This window comes from Talpa occidentalis, unplaced genomic scaffold (assembly GCF_014898055.3).
Source record: "Talpa occidentalis isolate TD23 unplaced genomic scaffold, MPIMG_talOcc4v2.1 talOcc4.4, whole genome shotgun sequence".
NCBI lineage: Eukaryota > Metazoa > Chordata > Mammalia > Eulipotyphla > Talpidae > Talpa > Talpa occidentalis.
Genome location: NW_023604295.1, coordinates 66739968 through 66762015, shown reverse-complemented (window position 1 = coordinate 66762015; position 22048 = coordinate 66739968). Strand labels below are relative to the sequence as shown.

General features: G+C 36.3%; 1 long non-coding RNA gene across 1 annotated transcript; it reads left to right on the top strand.

The window, feature by feature from the left end:
* Positions 1 to 3462: 3462 nt before the first annotated feature.
* Positions 3463 to 20845, top strand: LOC119256873 (uncharacterized). Its single transcript, XR_005127913.2, has 4 exons — positions 3463 to 3883; positions 8023 to 8122; positions 18256 to 18312; positions 20789 to 20845. It is a non-coding gene; the product is annotated as an uncharacterized LOC119256873 (long non-coding RNA).
* Positions 20846 to 22048: the final 1203 nt, after the last annotated feature.

Here is a 22048-nt window from a genome sequence, read left to right as displayed (position 1 = left end):
CATTCAGAGAATAGCTTGGTGTTGAAGGATTCCCACACAATTTGTAACCAGCATGAAGTGTTCTCAGCAATGAGAGTAGAATAAAGGAATAAAAACAGGGAGTTTTTCCTAAATATCACCCAAAGGTCCATCAACTGTGAATGGATAAATAAAATGTGGTTGACCCATATAATGGAATATTATTCAGCAACAAAAAGGAATTAATTACTAATACATGCTACAACATGGATGAAATGTGTTAACATTAATCTAATGGAAAGAACACAGACATGAAGATAATAATATCACATAATTCCAATTATATGAAAGTCCAGGAAAAGAAAATCCATAGAAAGTAGATTAGTGATTGCCAAGGCCCAGAGGCACTAAAGACATTAGTGAATGCTAAATGGTATAGATTTTCTTTCTGGGATTACGGAAATATTTTAAAATTAAATGTGGTGACAGATGCACTATGCTGAAATAGGTGTGCTATATGGCAGGTAATTTAAATTTCTATGATGATGTATTAAAAAAAAAAACAATTTCTTGCCACCATAATAAACCCAACTCCTCAGCCTGAACTTTTGGTTTCCTAGCCTAGAGCCCCAGAAAACTCAACAGCCTATCAATTCTTCAACGTTCTCAGCACAGACATAGAAATTAAAACTGATCTGTTAAAAATGATTTTAATAATTAGACAGATTGATGAAGAAGTTGGTATCCATGGTTGCTCATTCAAAGATACTTCCTGAGGGCCTCCCCTGGTGGTGCAGGTGGTTGAGCACCGCACTGTGAAGCTGTCCGCAGCCTCTGCAGTGCTGGTTCGATCCCAGCCGGCCAGCAAGGGTCCCACATGGCATGGCAGACCTCTCCTGTCTCGCCTGCTGCTCCTCTCAGCAGTGTTTTTCAGTCAGTCTGCCTGTTCTGTTCCCCACTTTGTCTCTGGTGAATCCTCTCACCCTCCCGCGCATCTGGTCTATACCCGGTTCTTGTATAAAATAAATAAAAAAATCTTTAAAAAAAAGATACTTCCTGATAGTGAAGTATAAATAATTAAAACTGCACATTACTTATGTTTTCCTTTGGATCCCCATCTTTAGAGATCAGCCTTAGAGCAGTATGGGAAGTACTAAGGATGCATGTGAGGGAAGTGTCTTATTTACCAAGTGTCTTGTTTACCTACCAGGGCAAATCAAGTTCAGGTGGGTCATTACCAATGGGCTGTGAAAACAAAGACAGATTTTCCAAGAACGACTTTTGATTAACTCTGCTAGAGGAAAGATTCAGCTATTTTTCTATTCTCTCTATAGAAGCAGACATTACAAAAATCACTATCGCATGAAAGGGTTAACCAAGCACTATGAAGTCCCAAAATATAGAGAAAAGTATAGGAAATTAATGAGTCAGAATATTTACTATGTTTGATTTTGTGTTAAAGTATATATTGGCATTTTAAATCTGGCAATTTGTAGTTTATTTTTTATTCTAATTATATATTCACAATTATATGCATATTATTATAATTAAATGAATTAAAGTTTGACTCTAAACTAAATCTTTCTTGATTTTGCTTGTTACATGTGGCTCTTTGCCTTCTTTTTTCTCATTATTCCACTTTTATCAAGAGCATTTAAAAGTCTTTCTTTTCTTCAGTTTTGATAGTGGCATCGAACAGCCAGAATAGAAATTTGAGTTGTGAAATTGGGGCAATGCAAACCATCACTTTTTCCTGTAAATTGTAACCAATACCATAAGTCAGAGTCACACACATTTAATCTACTAACCTTCCGATCAATTCATCCTCTTCAGGTGATCAATTCATCCTCTTCATGCAAAGTGTAATATTCGAGTCATCAGTGATGTCAAGAGGGACAGATCTGAAAGCACACAATGAAAAAAAGCCAAAAAACACTTGCATAGTCATTGGTTTGGGGAGATTGTACTTGAAATGCAGGCATGGTTTGTCTCTACCTGGGTACAGCTTGTGTGTGCAGAAATAAAAGGGAGTCAAGGTAGGAAAAGTCAAATTTCTATGTTTCCCTTCCCTTAATCTGTCACAGGCCAGTGATTGGGTTAATAGTCTGGAGAAAAAGCTATCTTGTCAAGGTAAACTGAACTTTCATCACAACTAGGTCCCAAAGTCAATGAGTTGTCAAAAAAACGAAAGAAAAGGAAAACAATTCTGTAACGATCTTTCTTTTTATCTTGTGGAGCACCTGCTTCCTCAAATGATGCCAAGCTGACTGACAGCAGGTAGTTTCTAAGAAAAACCAGCTACTTTCTCCCCCAGGCTCCTCGTGCCTTCACTGAGCCCTTGGCATGGGATTGTTCAGCAGGAAAAGTCAATAGTGCCTGCTGTCAACACAGTGTGCCTATGTGCATTTTTAAAGCCTCTGCTTTCTTGAAGTTTAGTTGTCAGGAACCTGGCTTTTAAATAGATTTCAGTGTCAATATGTGCTGCTTCCCACTAATGTTAAGAAATGGCCACAAAGAGCAAGATCAGATGCTATGTCGGGAGGCGTGCAGTGCTGATACTTATTGGCTGCCCACCCATCAGGAACAGCTTTAGAGACTGAGAAAACTTGGAGGAAAAGGATCCCACTTCAGCTTCTTTCCCCAAATTTTCTTATTGTCATCATTTATGAATATTCTATACATAAATATTATATGTATGGGAGAGACTAGACATACACTAAAAGTGTGTTCATTGCACTAGATATTGAGTGTTTGTATTATTGAACAAATGCATGGGAAACTAAGCGCTATACATAATGGCTTCTCCATTTTATAACAGACTGAATTATTTCAAAGACAGAAACACCACACTGTCAACTTCTGTGGATAATATGTTTTCCCTTTTTAAAACAGTCATCATTCACTATATACATATTTTCCCCAAGCCATGTATGGATAGGATTTTTTGGAGAAAAGATAAAATTTTGCAAGTTTATTTTTAATTTCGTACAAGTTAGTCAACTTAAATTGGCTTCATGTTTTTAAAAGGCAGATTGAGGGCCTCCCCGGTTAAGCGCTGGGTTGCGAAGCTGCCCGCAGCCTCTGCAGCGCCGGTTCGATCCCCAGCTGCTCCCTGGCCACCAGAAGAGGGTCCCACATGGCACGCAGACCTCTCCTGCCAACTGCTGTTCCCCTCAGCAGTGTACTTCGGTTCTTCTGCCTGCTCTGTACCCTGCTCTGGCTCTGGTGAATTCTCTCACCCTCCCGCACTTCTGACTGTACCCAGTGCTTGTATAAATAAATAAATAAAATTTTAAAAAATAAATAAATAAAAGGCAGATTGGATTAATTAAATAGGAATTTGAAGTGATTTTTAGCATCAACCTCACCGAGTCTCAATAATAAAATATTAAATTAGATTCATTTATTCTGTCTTTTCTAGTTATCGTAACTATGCAATTCTTTGTGCTTGTTATATTTAGAAATATGTTAGCTTCTTTACTAACCAAGTGTTTAAATTCCAGTATCAGCTGGGGACTGAAGTGTCCGGAGCCGCCTGGAGCATGCGCCGTGTTGCGCAACACACGTGCCATTAATTAGTTTTTGCTTTACCGTTTGCCTGCTGAGAAACCACAGGTGTTTCCTATTAATCAAATGAGACTGGGAGGTACGATGGGAGGAGCTACCAGGATATAAGAAGAGAACCACGAGAAGGAAAAGATTATTGCGAGAGGTCATTGAGAGAGGTTATAGCGAGAGGAGCAGAGAGAAGGTCAGGGAAGTAAGAAAGTCAGGGAAAAGAAAGTTATGTAAAAGTAGTAAAAGGAAAAATAAAGAAGTAAACGCTAGCGTCAAGTCGTCAAGCCCCTCATTTCAATCCTCAGCCCTTCTCTTCCCGTGCCTCTGAACCCCGCGGGTCGGGACACTGAAGGACATGAAAATTAAAGTGAGTGAAAACTATAATGGGAATATAGAAGTAGCCCTGGGGCACATTGTGTTGGAAAAATAGAGGACTTTGTGAAGGAAAGAAAACTTTGAAAGATGACTGGAATTTCTGTAGTTGGAATTCAGGTTAGAGGGTGGTAGGAAAAGTATTTTATACTGAGTAATGGTCTATGAACATGATGAGCACTAAAGATATAAACACCCGGTAAAGTAGACAAATCATAAGAGATATGGAGTAGGGAGGGGAAATGGGTCATGCAATTAGGTCAGTAAATGAAATACAACCAATACGTTATAACAGGTCCTTATTAAACATATACAATTATGACTTTTTGAATTCATCCACTCATGTATCCAGTCAGTTTTTAAACAAATACCAGTTGAGGTCCTGTTGTTGGCCAGGTTCTGATATAGGAACTGGGGATGCGACAGTGAAGAAAATAAATTTCTTGGGTTTTTTTTTTGTTTTGTTTTGTTTTTTTGTGGTGGTAACACTTTAGAAGAGGGAGACAGAAAATGAATGAATAACAGCAAATATGAAAATCGAGTAAAATAACTGCAAAGAGTGCAAAAGCCAGGATAATAGGATAGAGATATTGATTTTATACTGTGGTCAGAGCAGACCTCCTTGATGATGACATTTGAGCCAAGATCTAAAAGCGACAAAGTCAAAATCTAAGTGTAGGTAAGTGTGAAAATGTTCCAGAAGGAGAGAAAAGTCAGTGCCAAGGCACAGGAAAAAACAAGTATCACTTTCAGTTTTCTTATCAAATGACGATGTTTTATTACATAACCTCTGGAATCTGTACTCATGTTTACTTTCTCTAAATTTCCATGAGAAGAACAATAAAAAATGTTAAGTTTTAAGGAAAAGGGAAACTTTAATTTTTCCATAAAATAATGGTTTTCTAATAGTTCTGAAAATGGGGTGAAACATTTTGGTGAAGCACAGGATTCATTTAAAAATGCTTCATTATACTTGAATAGAAATTATTTAAGACTATATTAGCCATAGTCATGTAATTTCATACACTCAGTACTTCATTTCTATTTCTGCTAACTCTCCAGATGGTGTTATTTAAAAGTTTATGTCATCTCAAGTAGGAAAACATTGACTAAATTCCAATAATTGGCAACAACATTATATCTTTGTCTAGTTTTTATTTCCTTATAAAGAATAAGAAAAGTTTAAAAGTATGCCATAATTGTGAACATTTGTCAAGGCATGTCAAATTCTAAGTATGAATATTGTGGGACAATGACACCCAAGACTTAACAACTTACCTCTGCTCCAAAAATGAGAAGACAGTTCTTTAGTGGTGGACTATGGATGTTTTGGTAGTGAGTTTCCTGTGGTGGCAATACCTGATAGGGAGGATCCTAATGTCACCACAATTTAAAGAATGAATCAATTTTTTAAATAAATAAATTATTCAAAAAAATAAAGAAATAGAAAGAGAAGACAAATGATCACTGTACAATTACAATTCCCAGCACAGCTAAGTTACAGTGTGTTCAAGGAGATTTTTCAATGTAAGTCAAACTAATAGGCATTTTTCTTTTATAAAATAATACAATTAAGATTTTTAAAACAGAGCCTCCCTGGTGGCGCAGCGGTTGAGCAGTGGGCTGCGAAGCTGCCCACAGCCTCTGCAGTGCAGGTTCGATCCCCGGCCACTGGCGAGGGTCCCACATGGCGCGCAGACCTCTCCCGCCATGCCCGCTGCTCCCCTCAGCAGTGTATTTTGTCATTCTGCCTGTTCTGTTCCCCGCTCTGACTCTGGTGAATTCCCTCACCCTCCCACACTTCTGACTGTACCCAGTGCTTGCATAAATAAATAAATAATAAATAAATAAATAAATAAATAAATAAATAAATATTTAAAAAAAAGATTTTTAAACATATTCCTTACAGTATGTACTGATTAGAAGCACAAGTTCAAAATGATATAGTTTGCTGTATCTTTGAAGTCTTACTTTGTTAAAATTTGATGACTCAGACTTTTGGAAGTATTTGGGGAAACCTTTTCAATTGGAGTATAGTTTAGTACCTTTCCATGATGATCACTATCATTTGTTATAAAATGTTCCTATCAGTTTTCTAATAGGATGGTTCTCTTAGTATCTGATACCAACATAAGCTACAGCATTACACACCATTAAATAAAAATGAACTCCAAATCTCTCTCTGTTGTTAGAAAGGAAGAAGTATGTCAAGGGAAACTAATATTTCTACCAAATGAATGGATCTGCCATACAACCCAGAAAGACCACTCCTAGGTATCTACACAAAGAACACAAAAACGCTAATTCAAAGGGAAACTTGTATTGCCATGTTCACAGCAGCACAATTTACTATAGCCAGAATATGGAAACAACCTAGGTTCCCCCAAACAGATGAGTAGATCAACAAGATGCAGCATATTCACACAATGGGATACTAGACATTTGAAAAAAAAAAAAAGACAAACTCAAGCCATTTGGGTCAACATGGATGGAACTGAAAGTGATATGCTAAGCAAAATAAATCAAAAAGAGAAAGTAAATACCAAATAGCATCACTTATATATGGAATATAATGAAAAACAAAAACAAAAACAAAAAACAGAGGATCAGATAAAGCCAAGCTTAAAAACTAACTCTTGAAAACTAACTATAGAACTGAGCGATCCAGTGGCCTCCCTAGTGGCACAGGGTTAAAACGCAGCCTGTGAAGCTATCCCCAGCCACTGCAGCACGAGTTCGATCCCTGGGGCCAGCCAGGGAGCAACCCACATGGCGCAGCAGACCTCTCCTGATTCACCCGCTGCTCCCCTCCCAAAGTGGTGTACTTTGTTCGATTGGCTTGTTCTGTTCCCCGATTGTCTCCAGTGAATCCTTTCATCCCTCCCCACACACACACCCCTCTGGCCTTTACCCCAGCTCTTATATGCATAATAAATAAATCTTAAAAAAAAAAAAAAAGAACTGAGTGATACAGAGGAGGAAGGAGCTCTAATAAAGCAGGGAGGGAAATCCATTAGTGGTGGTGGACGATGGTAGCAGCACATGAGAGGGGGATACTACACTCCACTAATTCAAAGGGAAACTTATACTGCCATGTTCACATACATGGCAGAATACAAGCAACTAGGTAAACCAATTAGAAAAATAAGTATTTTGAACACACTGTAACATTTGTAGTTGTTTCTTTTCCTGTGTTATTAGGGATGCAGATATTTTTTATTCAGGAAATTTATTTCAGCCTGAATAAAAGTTCTATTTTAGATGTTGTCAGGTTTTGGATTATGTGACCCCACTATCATTTCTCTGGCTTCTGAAGAGGGTACATGTAAATACTGATTAGCCTTTAAATATTTCTATCTGAGCAAGGCTTAGTCATGTGTCTATTTCTATTTAAATACTACTATCAAGGACTTGCCCTTATCAGTCATAATTAGTTGAGAAAAAATTAAGTATTAGGGACAAGGATTTAAAATGTTATTCCTACCTCTGCCTCCATGGTTAATTTAAGATATACTCATTTGTTTGATATTTTTAATATATTCATTCTGTAAAGATATTTGTGAGTCACAGACCTCCCTGGTGGCATAAGGGGGTTAAGTCTCAGCACTATCAAGCTATCACCAGCCACTGCAACATGAGTTTGATTCCCGGCCAGGGATCTAACCCACATGGTGCAGCAGACCTCTCCTGTCTAGCAGTGTATCTCAGTAGATTTGTCTGTTCTGCTCCCCACTCTGTTTCTGGTGAATCTTTTCACCCCCTGCATCTCTGGCCTATACCCCAGTTCTTTATTGCGTAAATAAATAAAAATAAATCTTTTTTAAAAGAGGTATTTATGAGTCACACAGTTAAATTCTTTGTACCATAAGAAATATGTGAAATAAAACTTGCCCACCAAGACATTGTATCTAAGACTGGTTTAGATATGAAAATCACCCATGAAGAAACCTTTGTTAATTGGGGTTCCTAAATATAGAATATATATAAAAGGAATATAAAAAGCACATCATGGTGCACATTAAATCAGGTATACATGGCTGTAAAGCCACAACTTACCTAGAATACATGTAATTATTATAAATAATTTGCTGATTATTTTGGCATTATTGTTAATTATTACAAATCTGTCTCAAGCTCATTTTTCAGGTATACACAAGGTGGTTAATAATTTCTCCTTATGGTACTTCGAAGGATAAAATGAACTAATAGAAGAAAGTGTTCATCTGGATTCCTGGTAAATATTAGGCATCAAAGATTCATACTTGTTACTGTAGAAAAACATGGAAAACAACTGAGATAACTTAGAGTTTGCTACAAGCACAACTTTTAATTAACTCTTAGGTTCTCCTAAAATATAAGCTTATATATACTTGCCTCAATAAGAGGTTTTAAAATTATAATGTTACTGATAATTATGAAATTAAAAAAAGTTATAGAGCTACTTTTATAGCTCCTTCGTTAAGAGTGGGATCTTTCTCATTACACTGAGTAAGAGGTATTCCCTCACATTTTTTACAGATGAGATACCAGATATTCACAATAGATTCATATACACACCCCAAATTTCAAATCTAATAAATAGCAGAATCAGGATGCAAAAGTAAAAGTAGTATTATATATATAACATGCATTTGAGCATTCTAAATAAACTTATGTAAATATGTCCTGATTAACATAGTCCATAATGCATCTTTTTAATAAGTGGTTGGCTTGTGAAAAATTAGAAAATAAATTACATATGTATAAATGTGTGTATATACATGTTACATACATAGATATTTTCTTTCAAATAATTATATGAGGAATTAGCTACCTCACTAAACATTAATAATTTCACATAATAAAGTTATTATTTTATTATTTCCATTTGTGGGGTATAATTTTTTCATAGATGGAAAATATGGAAAAATTCCTTAATATGGCTCAACTCATTCACCTTCCCCCATGGAAACCTACCTTTTAAAAGTCATTTGAAAGAATATGAAATATATAATCAGTGAACTTTATATTCATAATGCATCTCAGAATATAAATCAAATTAGCTACAAAGTATGTTTAATAAAAAAGATTGATACAGATATAAAAATAAAAGCAAAATAAGGTATAGCTTTTCCTAGAACCATAACCTAAATTTGTTTATGACACTTTTTTCTCAGTTGTTCCTACTTAATGGAATTAATGTGGGAATAAAACGATAGTTAACTTCTGCTATGTCACAATACAATATGAAGACAAGGAATTAATAATAAAAAATAATAACATTATCTACTGTCTCAATAATAGAAATATAATGAAAATATTCACAGAGTAATGAGTATATTAGGAATTCTCAAACATGATATCATAAAGGGGACGCAGAAATTAACAAAGAGGAAACCATTTTCTAGTAAGAGAAGCTGAACACAGAAGGAACAATTGCCTTGGCTGTTATTAACATAACTTCAAAAAAATTAGGGAATTTATAATGCTTTTTAAAAATACTCGGTTATGACTGATGGGAAAAGCCTCATTTTAAAATATCAGTCTTTCAGCAAGCAGAAGAAATGGAATACAGTCACAATATAATTATATGGAACTAGTAATAAAGAGACTTTGAATTCATATTTATTTTGCTTTTGTAAAAAACCCAAATCCACACTTTTCGGAATGACTACACAAATTCCAAATTTTGGTCCTCTTTATAAAGAAGTATAGGCATGATGATTTAATTAACCACCAAACTTAAAAAAATATATTGAGATGGTTTAAAATAGGTATGTGGATATAATAGTAGAACAAAACCTGAATTTGAGTTGTCCTTAAAAAAGTGAGATGATTTTGAAAGAAAACAAGCTTGCATTTAAAATAATTTTTGGTGCAACAGACCTCTCCTGTCTCGCCTGCTTCTCCCCTCAGCAGTGTATTTCAGTAGATCTACCTGTTCTGCTTCCCATTCTCTCTGGCAAATCTTCTCAACCCCCCATACCTCTGGCCTATACCCCAGCTCTTGTGTTCATAAATAAATAAAACAAATCTTTGAAAGATAATTTTTGATCTACTTATTATTTATGTAATGTGCTATGCACAGTTTTAAACACTTTATACATGCTGCTTTAATTCTCATAGTGCTTAGAGTATATGATGATTCTGTTAAAGAAGATTCACTGAGATGCAAACAAAATGTGTCTCATTCAAAATCCCACAATAGTAAGTGGGATATTTTGACACAGGCACTACATAGTGCATTCTATAATTGTTTGAACAAAATAATACTTTATTATTATAGATATCATTGCATTCATAAAAAGTAATACACAAACAGTATTGAGTACAGTATCATCACTAAATGCTTTTGTGTCCAGTAATGTGTTCATATTTCTTTTTTAAAAGATTTATTTATTTATGCATACAAGAGCTGGGGTACAGCCCAGATGTGCGGGGGATGAGAGGATTCACCAGAGACAGAGCTGGGAACAGATCAGGCAGGCTGACTGAAATACACGGCTGAGGGGAGCAGCAGAAGAGTCAGGAGAGGTCTGCTGCGCCATGTGGGTTGCTCCCTGGCCAGCCAGGGATCGAACTCGTGCTGCAGCAGCTGTGGATTGCTTCATAGTGTGGTGCTTAACCTCTTGCGCCACCAGGAAGGCCCTAATGTGTTCAATTTTTACAGAAACTTTTCAACTAAATAGGATGAGCACTATTATACCAATTTCACAGGATGAGATAGTGTCAGGTAAGTAGTGTCTCATCCAGAAAACAGCAACGCCGGTGGTTCTTGAGCAGGACCCTGAGTGGCGCTGAGTTTGGAGAGAAACTGCCTCCACCAGTGCTCATGATTCGCTCCACCTGGGAAGGCCTTTACTTTCTTCCTCCTGACCAAGCACACACTCATCCTTAATTGTTACTCAACACCACCTTCTTCAGGAAACCTTACCTCACCACACAGGCTGGTGGGCCATCCTCAGCTGGGTACCCATTGTCCCCGGAAGCCCGCAGTCACAGCGATATCCTGTTGGATGGTAAATGTTAGATCATGTGAGCCTGTTTTCTCACATGAGCTTCCAACACAGTGCCTGATGGAGTGGAGGTAGAGACTTAGAGAGACAGGAATCTTGTGAATAAGTGAAACTGGGTTTAAAAATGAAAATGGAACAGAATGTGGATCCAGAACAAGAGCAGAATTCATGCAAAAGGAAACAGCACAAGAAAAGCTTGCATGTTGGAAATCACAGGTGAGGGCAATGTTTTCTAGTTTAGTTTTCTCAGAATGTAAGTGAGCATGATGAACTGGAAGGTCGCTTGGGGTCTTGTAGTCTAGATCTGTAATTCTGGATTAAAAATTTAGATGTTTAATCTAAAAGGAATTGGCAGCCCAATGAAGCTTTTTTATTTTTTTCCAGAATGTAAATGACACAGAGTTGTGCTAACAACTGCCCCGTTAGTGGTAGACACAATGGACTTTAAAGGATTTCTGATACTTTGGAAACTTGTGTTTGACAAAATCGAGCATTAATAATATTCATGGAAGGCATTAAGAGATATTGTACTCATTTTGTGGGTTGATGGGGAAGTCTCTTATATTTAATATAAAATGTACCAAACTGTTAGTACAAACAAATGGTATGTAGAGAAGTATGTATGAAGATAAAAGTGTGTCTTATGAGATCTAATCTATGGAGTTTACTCAGAGTCTTCTTATCTGCCCGTGGAAAGCAAACAAAGTCTGTTTTTGCCAAATACAATTCTAACAGTGTGCAGTCCTGGCCTCATATTGATATAGAGGAATGCCAGTGCTCTGGAATGCAGGTGAGGTTATGAAGCTGGGCTATATTAGAAACCCCAGCTGTAGAAATATTCAACTCACTGATTATCAGCTTCTTTCCCCATGCGTTCTCTGTTCCCAATGTAATTTAGAAAAGAATAAAGGAATTTCGTCCTCCAAGGACAAAACAACTTTTGCGTATCTTTAAATGTTCACTTAGGTTAAGTCAGAAAGCCTACAATGGGTAGGCAATTGGGATAGCAATTATTCTGATCTGACATTTTGGGGATTATAATTAAGCAATAAGGCGCAAGCCAAGGGTGTGTTACTTCAAGATAACACACTTCTTGGAAAGGGCTGTGAGGCATAAGGGGCGAATTAGAGCCTCCAATGATCTGGGAAATGTGTTATCTCTCTGTAGCACGACTCTCGGGGTGTCTTAGTGCCGCACACGTAGTGTTAGATACACTAGTTGTCTATGAATTGATTGCACCATGTCAAACATATGTTTAAAACATGTTTGCTCTTGTGGACTGGCAATGGCTGCTGATTCACAAACCTCAGTCTTGCCATTACCAACTGATAGGTGACTGGGCCATGACTTCAGCCTGGTGAGCCTTTATCAGAGATGTGTGGATATGGTCCTCTTCGAACAATCATGATCCTATTCATTTCAGTTGAGCTGTTTCAATGCTTTTCACCCATTTGGTGCCTCTATATTATGTAAGTGAATGGAGTAAGGTAATTCAAAACTGAATTTTTAATGTGAGTCCCCCCAACCATATCATTTTGCTTGATTTTCATAATGTGGCTGCCAGTTAGTAGGTTTGCATTTGATTGACAGAAAGTGATTTCTAGTTCAGCCACCATCAAACACCACTGCACTTCATCCTAGAAGATGTTTCGGTAGTTAAAGAGACTGTGTTGGACAAAAGAATCTTTTAAAACTGGTTCTTTCTTTCCTAGTGAGTACCATAGTGAGACACACCAGGCGAAAAGAAAGACCCATCTTTAATCTATGCTGCTGAGGGAAATCAAAGGGAGTGAATTAGAACTAAGAGTAGCTTCTTATGCTCATTGGAGAGCCTTTTTTTCTGCTCCATTTGATACAACAAATCAGATCATCAAAGTAAGTCAAGCACAGGTTGGAACCCAATACTCCTTGACCCGGCTTCCTCCCTGCTTTCCCAGCCTCCCCTGGAATTTCTTGTGATGTCAAATCACAAAGCTACATGAAGTGCTTCTACCCCAGGAGCCAGGCGGATATTTTATTTTTAGATTCCTTTTCTGTGACTCTAGTAAAATAATATGAAATTCTTTTATGGCTCTATCTGAGCATTTTGATAAATCTGCTGCATTTGAAAGCATGAAAGAGGCGATAACAAAAAAATTCTGTACTGACTGCTTCAAGCCACAAGGTCTTCTTAAGAATAGCTGCAGGGTCCCATTGGCAAGGTGCCAGCTTGTATGTACTGCTGGAAGTTGTAGGGAATTTCACTCTGCCCAGGAGACATCTATCTTCAGATGTATGCCATAAAACATTTCACAAAATAAGCATTTTTCCATGTAAAATTGTACATCTTCTAATTTGGGTTTTATTTCCTATAGCACATAGGAAATAAAAAAAAAAAATCTCTTTACAAGTTCTTAAAATTAACATTCTTTACGGACAACCTTTATCAACCTGCTTCAATGAAAAGTAAAATTTAGCAATGGTGATAACAATTCTCAAAATCTTCATAAACACAATTAGTAGTAGTACATGTAAATGTACATGTGGTACAATGGTACATATAATAATGAAAACACTTTCGCCTATAAACTTTCTCACCCCCTGTTTTTATATACTATCTATATGTTTATCTGTTTGTAAAAAGATTCTCCTATATTTAGAAGAAAGATGTGCAAATTGTGAGAGACATTGAAAAGGGAATAATGGGAGCCACATAAATTTAATCATATCATTCATTCAGTTATACAATACATTTCACTTGTGTGCTTAGTATGTGCCGGCCACTCTTCTAGGTATTTAGAATGAAGTGATGATTTTGCAAATGAATCTTTTAAATTTTTACATTAATCTTTCTAATACATGACTAGTAAATGTTTAGACTTAATTAAAAATTAGATTTAAAAAATTCACAAAATAGGACCTCCCTGGTGGTGCAAGGGGTTAAGCACCTCACTATGGAGCAATCCACAGCCTCTGCAGCAAGATTTCAATCCTTGGCCAGCCAGGGAGAAGCCCACATGACAAGGCAGAACTCTCCTGTCTTGCCCACTGCTCCCCTCAGCAGTGTATTTCAGTCAATCTGCCCATTCTGTTCCCCACTCTGTCTCTGGTGGATCCTTTCACCCCCCGCATCTCTGGCCTGTGCCCCAGCTCTTGTATGCATAAAGAAATAAATCTTTAAAGCACATTAAAAAAATACATAAAATTCACAAAATATCTTTACTGTGTATTATTTACCAGACTTTGTGTTACAAACTGCAGAGGGTATTGATATTTTACACCTCTGCCTTCCATAAATATTGACTAGAATGAGAATAAAAAATCAGTTAACCCAATATTCAATACAAGAGAAAATGAGCCTCAAAAATGAAAGCAACAATTGGGTGCTAGAAGATATGATAAAGGTCACTTCAGGCTCAGAGTCAGCACATTGCCAATCTCTGGACAATGCAAGCAGCAGGAAGAGCACTGAGAGCAACTATGAGCGTTTTTGCACTGTTCAACATGATGTGATTTGTCTGAGGCTTGAGGTGTGTGTGGATGAGAATGGAAAACCTATTTAGAAAGACTAGAAAGGATCCCATTGTGAAATGACCCAAGAGCCTCTCTCTCTTACCTGCCTATGATGATACCTGTGTCTCTCTTTTTCTTTCTCCTTTTCCTAACAAACCTGTCCTTTTAAAATGTAGGGAAAAAAATGAAATGACACAAGAACTGGTTAGTCTAACTTATGATGTTAGTGATAGTAATGAATAGAAGATTTCTGAGGAAGATTTTTTTTCTTTTTTAATTTATAAAATAAGTCTGTTTTTTAAAAGATTTATTTATTTATTTATACAAGCACTGGGTACAGTCAGAATCTCAGAAGGGTGAGAGGATTCACCAGAGACAGAGTGGGGAACATAACAGGCAGACTGACGAAACACACTGCTGAGGGGAGCAGCGGGCGCGGCAGGAGAGGTCTGTTGCGCCATGTGGGACCCTCACTGGCGGCCAGGGATCGAACCTGCGCTGCAGAGGCTGTGGGCAGCTTCACAGCCCAGTGCTCAACTGCTGCGCCACCAGGGGAGGCTCTAAGTCTGTTTTTTTATAAAGTAGATTATATGATTGGGTAGAAAGAGAAATGAAGTTAGACATAACTACGAAAGTTCTTGTATTTATAGTCTCCAAATAACATGTCAGAGTAGCTTTTAAAGCAGATTGTGGCAGGAGTAAAATCACCTTGTGTATCACCCCTGAGCTGCCCCTGATGACTGTTTCAAAAGCTGTATATCATTTCTTCAGGGAGAAGAAAACAAGGGGGAGAAAAGGGAGAAGCCACATGTGAAGACAAAAAGGAATATCTACCTGTTGTATGAGTGATGAATGAGTGAAAAAGACAGGAGATGAAAAAGCAGTGAAGATGATGAGTGAGAAAAGGTTCCTGAATTTGGCAAAATAGAAGTCAGTACATTGTACCATTCTCTTCCCCAGACATCCCATTTTTTGAATTACATCTCTTTATCATCTGTATCTCTAATGTATTCTCTCTGACTCCTTCAATAGACCTTCTAGAGTCCCTTTCCTCAGTATTTTATGCTGGGAATTTTGTTTTTAGAAAACTAGTTTATTGAAGTTACAAATGGAAGGTATGCCTTTTGTTCTGCTAAGCAGTTGGTGCTGAACTTCATTTTCCAGACATGTTACTCTTCGAGCTAGTGAGCTGTGGCTGTCTATGTATGGGGACATGCTTTGTTTAACAATGGAGTCAGGAGCTTAAATTTTTTGCAGGATTTTTTTTTTTGAGGGGGATTGTGTGATTGTGTAGAGTGATATTAACTTTTGCCTTATAATTTTTCATCAACTCCTATTGTTTGTAATGATTGTCACCTATGACAAAACAAAAGAATAAATTTTTCTCTATCATGAGGCAATCCTCCAAAAATAGACAACCCAAATGCCCAAAAATAGATGACTGGATCAAGAAGATGTGGTACATATACACAATGGAATATTACTCAGCAATCAAAAAAGATAAACACATGCAGTTTGCAGCAACATGGATGGAGCTAAAAGGGATCATGCTCAGCGAAATAAGTCAGAAAGAAAAAAGAAAAATACCAGATGATCTCACTCATAGCAGGAATTTAGAAAACTTAAATAAGAGACCAGGAAAAAGACTAATCAATACAAAGTAAAAATCAAAATCAACAAGCTACTATAAACCAGAGACATACTATGGGGGGGGGGAGGGAGGGGCGGGGAGAGGAAGGACTAGAATCAAAATAAGGGGGGGGTGCAATTGTATGGGGAATATAACCATAATGAAAATGCATTCATTGTGCAAAGATGAAAAATGATGTAAGAATTATGTAAAATAAAATATTAAAAAATAGACCTTTAGATGTCAATTAAAATGATGATGTTAGCAATGAATCATTAGTACTTTTATATACCTGTGGCTTCTCCCTTTCAAGTTGAAGCATTGCAATTCTTCTTTTAATCATTATATTCCACTCTATACAGTAAATCTAATGAAACTCTTTTACTGACAAAATATTATAATTCAGACGAAACAGATTTCCAAAGTGGCATTTCAAGAAGCTGAACTCACCAATTTTAATATATCAGGGTACTGAGCTGTAACTCTCATGTTTAAGAATAAAGGGTTACTCTGAAGTACAACTGTTCTTTATTTTAGTTTGTGCCTGAGATTATTTGTTAAATAAAAGGTCATTTAAAGTTAGCGATAAGGCATTTTTTCCCATCATTTCCATTCCATCGTACGCAATTCTTGATCACAATGTAGCTTGCTTAAAACTCCGAAGCCTCCAAATTATGGGGTTTGCTTCTAGCCTGCTGCATGGGAAATTAGATATAGAACTTCTGTCTTCTGTTAATGTTAATGGGAGTTGCATGCCTAATTCCCTTAGAAGCCTGGAACAAATGTATACTTATGAGTCAGCATTACTGGGTTTTCAGGGTCTTTACCCTTTAAAAGCGTCATTAGTCTGAATAATAGCCAGTGCCTCCAGTTACTCCAACCCAGCCCCAGCTACTTTAGTTGAAAACTCTGGGATTTCAGCTCTCACAAATAGACTTAACTATTCTAAAATCTAGACGTTGCCATATGTTACCCAGTCTTGACCATTTGGGGTAAAATTAAAACTTCCAAACTACTCAATATTTTTGTATTTAAAATAAATTTTTGTTGTGGGGTTATACTCCTTAGGCATTAGGATGGCATATTTAGGATTCACTTTTTAGAAGTATCAGTCTATTTGAGTCCTAAGAAAGGTATTATTTTTTCTTCTTTCTTTATTCTAGTTACATTCTCAGAGGGTATTATTCGCTCCAGGGAAATCTTACTTACAGACAATTCTGTGTTCTGTGTTCTCACTCTTGAAGTATTTGCTCCTTATAATAGAATACTGATAGCCACTCTGAGTAATTAATTACATTGCATTAGGCCTTTAAAACATAAGTGGAGAGAGGGCATCATCTGTGTAAATGAAATTTTCAAAATGAAGAACTTTGAAAATATCTGTATTTTTTTTTAAATCCTACTTGCTTTTCTTTTTAAAAAAACTTATTTTTATTTATTTATTTATGCATACAAGAACTGGGGTGTAGGCCAGTTTGGGAAATACTGCTCTGTAACATTCAAACAAACTATAAGCACTCAGAATTAAGCCACTTTTGATACCAGTATTTCCTTGTAATATACCATCTTATATAGAAGTCTTACAAAAGGGATTGCTCTAGAAGGGGAAGTGGTAAAAGTCAGTAGATTTGAACAAGTAGAATGTTATATTCTTTCAGCTAAAGACATCTGCGTTTACTCATAAATACATACATTTTCTCCTTACAACATAGAAGAACTATACAGCAACTGAGGATTTGAACAGTACATGTTCTGAGAACATTGTTAACACATTTATCCCATACAATAGTTATTTATTTGATATAGTGGTTCTCAAATTTAAGATGTGTAAGAAATAACTTTGGAGTTTTTAAAATGTAGAATCTTGGGCCCTGCAAGCAGAGATCTCTGTTATATTAGTCCAGACTGGCATCCAGGAATCTGTAGTTTTAAAATTATCCCAGATGATATGAAGTTTCCATGAACAAAATTTTAAGAAATATGATTATATACCTAACTCACATGCAAGTTAGTTCATTTCATTTCTGAACTGTGTGGCATAGTCTGAAGTAACCACAGTTTTACATTTTGTTATTGTTAAGCATAAAAATGTGAAAATTTTTGCTTGATTATTGAGAAAAATATCAAAGACTCCACTTATATAACTAGAAGTAATTATATGATTATATTTAAAAAATGTAAAGCCAAAATGTTTTCATCAACAATAGCTTATTATTAAATGTATATATTAATTTTGCCCTTTTATTTAAGGTGGCATGCCGTTAATATTTAAAGGAATTATTATGCTTGGATGAGTATGCTATTAAAGTAAGTATTAAAATTAAGGTTAAATTTCAACACTTCAACTGTTGACTAAATTATAACTAATGTATCTCAACCTGTAATCTATATCTAGACTTTTTTCAATCATCTCAAAATTGAATATTTTAAAGATTCATTCATTAAAAATATCTTTACTGGAGCTACAGACATGAATATATTGCTCAGGGCAAATTTACAGATAGATAAGAGCCTGCCAAATTTTTCAAAGAGAGAATATATAAAAATCCAGAGATAAAGAGGTAGCTGCAAATGAAGCTGAGAAGTGATTAGGGAGTAAATAATGTCAAGAATTGAAGATAGTCAGCAAAGATCGAATAGATAATATTTTTTTGTTGTAAAAGGGAGGGGAGGTATTGAATGGGAAACAAGTGAGAGCTATGAGATGGAAAGACACATTTTCATGATATCCTTGTGAGGTCTGAAGAGGCTAGAAAAAGTAAAAAAGTTGGTGCAAGATCATGGAGTGTGTAAGAGGGGAAGGAAGATGGAGATATGGAGATACTACTGCAACTAGAACAATAAAGAAAATGGCAGGTACAGATGCAAGTAAAGTGGTAGGTTTCTCAGTTATTTTCTGATCACTCTAGCTTTGTTTTGAAGTAAAAATTAAAGTTATATTCTAGCACAGAGAAGTTGATGGATTTTAAGGTTTGAGGAAACAGGGAAACTTCATATATTCACACTGGAAAATGAAAATATAGAGCAGAGAAAGATCATAGAATTGTCTGGCCTTGTTAAATTTAAATACTATAAAGCTAGAATGGGTCTAATTGAAACAGCTGGAAAGTTTTTCTCCATCTCTATCTAGCAAACTTTATCAAGAGTTGGGGATTTAGGTTGGCAGATTTGACAGAACAGAAATAGGGAAAAGAAGTTGTAGACACAGGAAAAAAAAGAATAATTGAAGTTACATATCATGGGGTCCAAGGTAAATGAAGAAAGTGGTTTATAAAAAGGATTACTATATAAGGGGATCTGGTGAAAGGCAGTAGATTTGAACATGTAGAAAAATTTGAAACTAGAATGTCAGTTCTATCCACTTCTTAGTCTATAATTAATCCATGATGATTACAAGATTTCGGTTGAGGAAATCTGGAAGTAAATGCAGAGAAGCTGATACCTGGGTCAGGGGGTTTAGCTGACTACAGTTGAGACAACTAAAAGAAAGAAAAGGGCTTATACTTGAGAAGATGGAAGAGCATGGATCTCTCTTAGTAGGATCCATAGTAGGATCTTAGTAGGACTAGAAGAGTGTGTTGAAGTGATTCTCATCCTGAGGGGTCAAGATCTGGAGAATGAGCAGTTTGTATTTGAGAAAGTAAGTGAGGAGCTAAGTATTACTTAACGCCAGTGGGTGGAAAGAAAGTTCTGAGAATAGGGTAAAGAAGTGGATAGTTTATTAACTAGAGAATGGAAAGATTTAGAAGTGGAGTGAAAGTAGGTGGTATAGTCCATTTGAAAGATAGTGGGAGGAGGGGGAGAAAGAATAGAAGGTGAGAATAGAATTGGAACAGATTACTAAGGAGATTTCCTCATGAGAAATGAACAAAGGATGTGGACGTATGCAGCACAGAGGGTTAAGCAGTTTATGTTTTTGCCAAAAACTTGGCCGGGGTAATTTTGGTGGGAAGGATTTTTAAGGCATAAACTTATATTACATAGTAGTTTATATTTCTCAGTGGCATCCTAATCCAGAGATGTAGAAACTTTTGTGGGTTGCTTCTTGGCCTCCAGGAATCAATTAATTCTGGTGAATGTACTGAATTATCTTCCTATTATGAGCTGCATAATTTTCCTACAGAAAAGGAAAGATTGATCAAGGTAGAATTAAAGAATTTATGTAGGATAAAAAGTAGAGAGAGTTAAAAGGCAATAGAGAACTAGAGAAAGGGTGTCTGTGTTCCGCTCTAGTTCTGGCCCAAATTTTGTGGAGGCGTTTGCTCTCTGGAAAATTGTCAGCACTGAGGGTTACAGAAGAGGTGAAAGAAATAATATATATAAGATAAATAGACAGATGGGGCCTCCCTGGCACAGGAGTTAAAAACAGCACTATCAAGCAATCACCAGTCACTGCAGCATGAGTTCTATTCCCCAGAAGTCCAGGGAAGTGACCCACAGGGTGCAGCAGACCTCTCCTGTCTTGCTCACTGCTCCCCTCAGCAGTGTATTTCATTAGATCTGCTTGTTCTGCTCCCCACTCTGTCTCTGGTGAATCCTTTCACTGCCCACTCCTCTGGTACTCCTCTGGCTCACACCCCAGCTCTTATGCATGTAAATAAATAAATCTTTAAAAAAAGATAGATATAGATATAAATATAAATGACTGATTTCTTAGAGGTTAAGAGAGATCTCAGGATACACTAAAAATATGACTCTGGAAGATGATCTCTGGAGTGAGACATTTCTCTTCAGAAGCTATGCTCTTTATTTCACATCATTTCTATTGTTTAATAAATTTCAGGGCCTCCCTGGTGGTGCAGTGGATTGAGCGCAGCGCTGTGAAGCAGTCTGCAGCCTCTGCAGAGCGGGCTCAATTCCCAGCCGGCCAGGGAGATACCCACATGGCGTGGTAGACTTCTCCTGTCTCGCCCGCTGCTCCTCTCAGAAGTATATTTCAGTCCTTCTGCCTGCTCTGCTCCCTGCTCTGTCTCTGGTGAATTCTCTCACCCTCCTGTGCCTCTGGCCTGTACCCCAGTGTTTGTATAAATAAATCTTAAAAAAAAAAATTCAATAACATAGCCCTGTTTTCAATTTCTCAATCAAGCCATGTAATTATGTATATATTGTATATATATTTCATATATAATTATGAAAACTCACCACTATGAAAACCTCATTTAAATCAATTGAATTACTTATTACTCTACAAATTTTTATTAACTTAAAAGATGTTAAAAATGAAAATTCTTGCAGATTAAACAATTATTCCTCATGCAAATTCAACCAGCTTGCTATTTAGTAGCAATAAGAGCAACAGAATCAACACTCTCACTATGTAGAATGAAATAAATTTTCTGTGAAATGAACATATATGTCTACACATGATATATTTGATGGTCTATATGTCAGCATAACAGGCTTTCTCAGATTGGGTAGAAACAGTATTCTTCTGTTTAAACACTGTTTTATACACAATTCCAAAGGATACATGCATCTAGTTCTCTATAGAAGGAGGAAAATTGTTATTTAAAACAAAACTAAACATGTCTTACATGACTTCTCCTTGATATATTGGGCAAGGAAAACTGTTCCCTTAAGAGATATAAATGTGAGAAGAAAGACACATAAAAGAAAATTCATAAAATCTTATGCTTGTATAAGTCAGAATTATTTTAATAAAACCCACTATTTGATGGAGTCTATGACTATTTTTCTTCTAGTTAAAAGTCAATTGAGAAGGGGACTATTTGGCTTACTATAAGGAGTAAACACTACAGGAGGTTTGTAAGAGAATTAGCTTTTGCATATTAAGGATGATATTTTTCCAAATAAGCAATGTAAGCAAAGTATAAAAACTGCAGTTTCAGGGCAAAACATAAGGAAATGAAGTCTTAGAGTTCAAATTACAATCAAATAGATTTAATAGAAGTCATACACAAGTTAAGAAGACTGTGTTATTGAATGATTAAAATGTTTTTAGGATGTATATACTTAAATGCTTTTTGAAATAGCATGTATTGTTTTCTGGCCACAGAGTCACATGTAATTATCGTAAAAATAA